Source organism: Nicotiana tabacum, chromosome 23 (assembly GCF_000715075.1).
Source record: "Nicotiana tabacum cultivar K326 chromosome 23, ASM71507v2, whole genome shotgun sequence".
In the NCBI taxonomy this organism is placed as follows: domain Eukaryota; kingdom Viridiplantae; phylum Streptophyta; class Magnoliopsida; order Solanales; family Solanaceae; genus Nicotiana; species Nicotiana tabacum.
In genome coordinates, this window is record NC_134102.1 from 121,597,825 (window position 1) to 121,604,713 (window position 6,889).

The window sequence follows — 6,889 nt, forward strand, 5'->3', positions numbered from 1 at the left end:
AGTCGCATGCGGATATGACAGGTATTCCGGTAAAGGTGGACGTGCACAAGTTAAGCCTAGACCCCAATGTCCCTCCAATAAGGCAGAAGAAACTCCCTATTGACGAGGTCAGAAATAAATTTGTCAAAGAAGAGGTAACTCGATTGCTTGATATCGATTCAACCCGGGAAGTAAAGTATATCGACTGGATAGCTAATGTAGAAGTAGTTCCAAAAAACAATAATAAATTTCACATGTGCGTAGATTCTAAGGATCTGAATAAGGCGTGCCCAAAAGACTCGTGCCCATTGCCAAACACTGATCAAATGATTGATGTGGCAGCCGGGCACGAGTTGATAAGTTTCCTCGATGCCTATTTTGGGTACAACCAAATCAAAATGAACCCTGAGGATCAGGAAAAGACTTCGTTCATAACAAACTTTGGCACATATTATTACAATGTATGCCCTTCGGGCTTAAGAACACCGGAGCCACTTACTATAGGCTTGTGAACAAAATGTTCGAAAAGACGATAGGGAAAATAATGAAAGTTTACATAGATGATATGTTAGTTAAGTCCTTGAATGCAGGTGATCATCTGAAGCACCTCCAAGAAACCTTTGACATCCTAAGGAAACACAACATGAAGCTTAACCACGAAAAATGTGCATTCGGAGTTAGCTCTGATAAGTTCTTGGGTTTCCTGGAGTTACAAGGGGGATCGAAGTCATTCCCGATAAAATTAACGCCATCGAGGACATTCCCGGCCAATCGTCCAATATGAAAGAGGTCTAGAGGTTAACTGGAAGACTGGTCACTTTAAGCAAGTTCATTTTCCAGTCTTCAGAAAAATGTCATCACTACTTCTCACTTCTGAAAAAGAAGAACTTTGAATGGACTCCGGAATGCCAGCAGGACCTAAAACATTTATCAAGCCCCAACCAGAAGAAAGTGAACGGTTGCTAATTTACTTAGCGATCTCGGAGGTAGCGGTAAGTTTTGCTTTAGTCTGCGAAGATGAAGGTACTCAATATCTTATCAATTATGCTAGTAAAACTTTAACGGGGGTGGAAACTCGCTACCCACACCTCAAAAAAGTGGCCTTCTCGTAGTCGCCGCTCGAAATCTTAGGCCTTATTTTCAATGCGACCCGATAGCCGTGGTGATAATTTTTCCCCTGCGGAATATGCTTCACAAACCTGAATTGCCAGGTTGATTGGCCAAGTTGACAATAGAAATGGGTGAATTTGACATAGAGTATAAACCCAAGACTGCGATCAAATCGCAAGTTTTGGCCGACTTCGTGGACAATTTCGGTTTCAACTGTTGCCTTTGGCTACCAAAGAAGTGGTGATGATGTCAGAAATAACGTCAGGAGTCTGGACCTTATTCACAGATGGAGCTTCCAATGTGAAAGGGCCTGAGCTCAGGGTGGTACTAATAATGCCCTCAGGAGAGACCCTGAGGCAGGCCATAAGAATTGTTTCCTTGAATAACAATGAAGCCGAGTATAAGGCTTTGATTGTAGGACTTGAACTGGCCCGGGGACTAGATTTTGAGGTCATTGAAATCAATTGATATTCCCAACTAGTAGTGAATCAGGTTTACAAGATCTTCGACACCAAAGAGGAACACATGCAACAATATGTAGTGGAAATCCAGACTCTACTCGCACGGTTCAAGGAATGGTCAATCACCCTCATCCCAAGAGAAGAAAATGCAGAAGGAGATGCACTGGCCAATCTGGGCTCATCCACGGAAATTAATGGATCAAATTTTGGTACGGTCATACAGCTCATGCATTCGGTATTGGATATGGATGATTATTATGAAGTAAAAGCGATAAATTTAGTCTGGGATTGGAGAAATGAGATCATAGACTATCTTGAGCATGGAAAACTACCCAAAGATCCAAAGGTATCTCGAGCACTCCACACCAAAGCAGCTCATTACAGCTTTTGGGGAGGCCAATTGTATAGAAAGTCTTTCCAGGGCCTGTTAGCCCAATATTTAGGAACCTCCAAGGCTAATTACGTTTGAGAGGAGTTGATGAAGGAATCTATGGAAATCACTCGAGTGTGGAGTCGTTAATGTTAAAGTTAGTTAGGGCAGGATACCATTGGCCCCAGATGGAACAAGATGCAAAGGAATTTGTTCAAAAATACGACAATTGTCAATGCCATGTGTCGTTAGTACATCAACCAGCAGAACTATTGCATTCAGTATTGTTGCCTTGGCCATTCATGAAATAGGGGATGGATATAGTCGGTCTGCTGCGGCCGGCTCCCGGTAAGGTAAGATTTCTTTTGATTTTAACTAACTACTTCTCTAAGTGGGTCGAAGTAGGTTCTTACCAACAAATCGGCGACACGAAGTGGTCGATTTCGTGTGGGATAACATAATTTGAAGGTTTAGAATACCAAAGGAGATTGCCTGCGACAACGGTCCACAGTTCATAGGCACAAAGGTCATAAAAGTTCTTGAGGATTTGAAAATAAAAAGGATCATATCTTCACCATATCATCCGAGCGCAAATGGACAAGCAGAGTTGGCAAATAAGGTGATTATTCAAAATCTCAAATAGAGATTGGAAGCAGCCAAAGGCAAATGGCCTGAAGAGTTGTCAGGGTACTATGGGCATACCCGGACGACAGCCAAATCAAGCACGGGAGAGACACCTTTCTCTCTCGTATACGGTACAGAAGCTTTAATCCTGGTGGAAGTAGGAGAACCGACCTTGCGGTATTTCCGGGCGAATGAAGAAACAAATAACGAAGCATTGCTAGTCAAATTGGAACTGCTTGGTGAACGTAAGGACTTGGCGCACATAAGGATGTTAGCCCAAAAACAAAAAATTGAAAGGTACTATAATTGAAGAGCCAATATCCATTATTTTAAAGTGGGAGATTTGGTTTTAAGAAAAGTGACTTAAAACACCCGAGAGATCAATGTAGAGAATCTACGTCCGACGTGGGAAGGCCCTTATCGGGTTTCAGCTATCACAGGGAAAGGATCATATGAACTGGAAAACCAAGCCGGAGTAAAATTACCGAGCTACTAGAATGTGGCACACCTCAAAAGGTATTATTGCTGATGAGTACCGCTTATATTGAAAGTATGTGTTGCACTCTTTTTCCCTTCGTCTAGTTTTTGTCCCAATTGAGTTTTTCTGGCAAGGTTTTTAACGAGGCAGCAACGGAAAGCATACTACGAAGGAAATTCCATCAGCAAAAATAAGACCTTTAATGACTAGGCATAGAAACAACAAACCATAACGGCGGGTTAGGTAGTCTTTGGCTTGATATCAAAGTTCCTACCGGGAAACAAAGCTTGTTATCGAACAAAATGATATTCGACCGTTGACGAGTACCCCTTCACTACAAGCCACTGGGGGTGGTTATATAATCTTTGGCTTAGTAGCAAAGTTCTTACGGTAAACGAAGCTTGCTATCGGACCAAAGATTATCTAACCATTCACTAGTGGAATCTTCAAAGGAGCAAGACGTCCAGTGTTCCAATTCACATTCTTTGCATTCGAATACTGGGGGAATGATATGAGAATACGGAAACCTGATTGCCACAGAAAACGGGACTACGAAATCCGGGAACAAAAATATCTCAACAGGACCGGGGACTACACAACCTGCCCCGTATAAACAAGTTGTACAAATTAGCCACAAGTAATGAAAATTTCCTTTTCTCAGCAAAACGAATGCTTATGTAATTTTGAAGATAGAAGAAATAAAACAGATTCCTTTTATTTTTATCTTGTTTCTTGTCCAAACGATGAATTAATTTTATCATTTAAAAGTTAATCAAGTATTTAAAATGCTAGTGCCAGAATGAACATGAGACGTCCTCTTCAAGAGCACCATAAACATAAGAGGACCCTCTCTTATGAAACCCTCATAGTAAAGAGTTGGTTCTGGAAGCGTTTATGCTCGGAACACAAATGTTATCGGGGGAAAATGCACCCGAAGCCTTGTAAAATTCGACGCAAAAAAGTAAACTTCGCTAAATGCATAAACAAAAAACACTAATATATATAACGTGTTGAACAGCACAAGTACAAAAATGCGAAAAGAAAACAACAAAAAGAAAGTAAAAGGCTAAACTACTGCATCCCCAGAACCCGGGGAAAGAGAAGCATTTGTGCCCCAGGAGAAGTAGGCAGATCTACCCTCGGCTCGGGATCTTGGCCTTCATCACTTTTCTCTTCAGATTCCTCCTCGATTGCCGAGAACTCAGAACCAGAACCAGAAGAGTCAGTTGTATCGGACCGAGCCGGGAGGCCCTTCGAGCGGTTGACTCCAGCTCTCGAGCCTTGGCAATTTTAGCATCAAAATTAAGGACACTCGTTTTGTCTTCTTCCAAGGTTTTTCTCCATATGTTATACATAAAATGTGTTTTTTAAATAATGAGGGAATCCTCTCTGCGCTGAAGTTCCGATTTAAGCTGATCAACCTCAGTAGAAAGGCTATCCCGCTCAGATCTCGTGGCCTTAAGGTTAAGATCAAAGTCACGGATAGTAGAGATATGGACATTAGTGTGTTATGTGATGTTCTTATACTTCTCCTCCATCTGAGCACGCTTGTCCTCAACAGCAGCGGCCTCTTGAGCTTTGGAGTTCAAGGCTGCCTCCAAGTTATTCAATCTCTCAGTAGAGGCAGCCTCGCGCTCGATAGCAGCAAGTACAACATTTTGGACCTCAGACCATTTAGCCTTGGCTTCTTGAAATTGTACGCTTAATTGGGAGGCTTCTTGTTTAAAGGTCATCACTTCCTGCTCGTTCTGCCGAAACCGAGCTTCATCTCACTGGCTTCAGCAGCTTGTGCTTCCAATGTCGGGAGGAGAGCAGCAACTTGATCCCTCCCGACCAACAGTCGATCCCGCTCGAACATAAGCCTTTGTTTATAAAGTATCATCTTCTGAATGCCCTCGGAAATAAGGAAGTTAGTCCGCAAAGCAAAAACCCAAGTTAGAAATCTTGTGATAGCAAATCAAGAGAAAATCGACAGCAAAGAAAACGAGTACCTTATTGTTGTTGCGTAGTACATGACATTATTTATCATACACTCCCTCGAAAGAGAGTGTATTTTCTTCTTGTCTTTCTCTAAAGTCAGTGGCTTCAGGTAATTGGCGAGTTTCGTCGGTCGGGACAGCAGATGGCACTAAGTAGAAATCGAGAGGGAGACACTCTTCCTCCTCTAAGGATCTGCAGAGGGGGATGAATAGTTATACCCCAAATTCCCATGATTTGGGGATAGGGGAGGAGGGACATCCTCCTCTCGGGTGCCTTCGGCCGGTGGGGGTGATGTAGATGTAGCTGGAGATGAAGTGTCACGACCTCAAATCCAAAGTGTCGTGATGGCACCTATCATGTTACTAGGCAAGTCGACAACTCACACATACCAATGTCATAAATTCAAAATATACTAAAATAGGTTTTAAAAAGTAAGAATCTCATAAAAGCTGGATGAAAATGCCACAACTCAATAAGGAATCTCCCAAAAGATCAGGTGTCACGAAGTACATGAGCATATATACAATAAAATGGTCTGACAAATGAAACACTATCTAGGAAAGTAGAACAGTATAAACAGAACTAAAAGATAAAGGAGGAGAGTCAAGGTCTACGGATGCCAAGGAAGCTACCTTGATGAACTCTGAACTGATAAAACTCCAAGATCAGCAACCACCGTGCCCGAAAACACCTGGATCTGCACACGAAGTATAGGGTGTAGTGTGAGTACAACCAACTCAATAAGTAACAAGTCTAACCTTTGGGCTGAAAGTAGTGACGAGCTCAAACAATACAGTAAAAGTACAGAGTTTAACAGTACAAAAAATATAGACATGCTCAAATTCAACAGTCAAGTTCAACACAGATAAAATATGCCAAGTGTGCCTGATAAGAGGAATATGACATCTCTATATTTATATGCCAATATGAATACCGTATGTGATGCAACACAGTGAAACCTCAAGTACTCACACTCTCAGAGCACTCAATCTGACCATATCAATTCTCGCTCGTCACACTCAAACACTCAGCATTGGACGGTACCTGCTGTGGCATGAAGTCCGATCCACATATGGCCATAAAGCCTATTGCGGCGTGCAATCCGATCCACATATATAGCCATAAGGCTTGTTGCGGCGTGCAACCCGATCCACATATATAGTCATAAGGTTTATTGTGGCGTGCAACCCGATCCACATATATAGCCATAAGGCTTATTGCGGCGTGCAATCCGATCCACGTAAGGCTTGTTGCGGCGTGCAACCCGATCCACATATATAGCCATAAGGCTTGTTGCGTGAAACCCGATCCACAAATATATCACTCACAGCATGGAACTCAAGCCCCAACTCAATCATCAATCTCTCTAGTCTCTCGGGCTCACAAATCTCATGCCAATTAGCCGAACAATGATATATGACACAACAATAATAGTAAGAGAGACTGAGATATGATATGCAAATAATGAATGTGACTGAGTACAAAATTGCCATCTAAGCAAATAATTCAACAGCAGAAATGACCACAGTGGGTTTCAACATGATAAATATATACCCTAACATGATTTCTAACATGAGTCGGTAGCTCAATTACTCTAACACATATAGATCACATGAACGGCTACAAGGTCTGATGACTATACAGTACCACGAAATCAACCAAATCATAGTTTTAACGGTGCACGCCCACACGCCCGTCACCCAGCATGTGCGTCACCTCAACACCAATCACATAACACGTAATTCAGGGATTCGTACTCTCAAAACCAAGTTGAGAAATGCTACTACCGTGCAAATATCTACTCCAATAATCCCTTGCCTCACAAAACGGCCTCTGAACGCTTTGAATCTAGCCACAAACAATTCGATACAATCAACTCAAGCTATA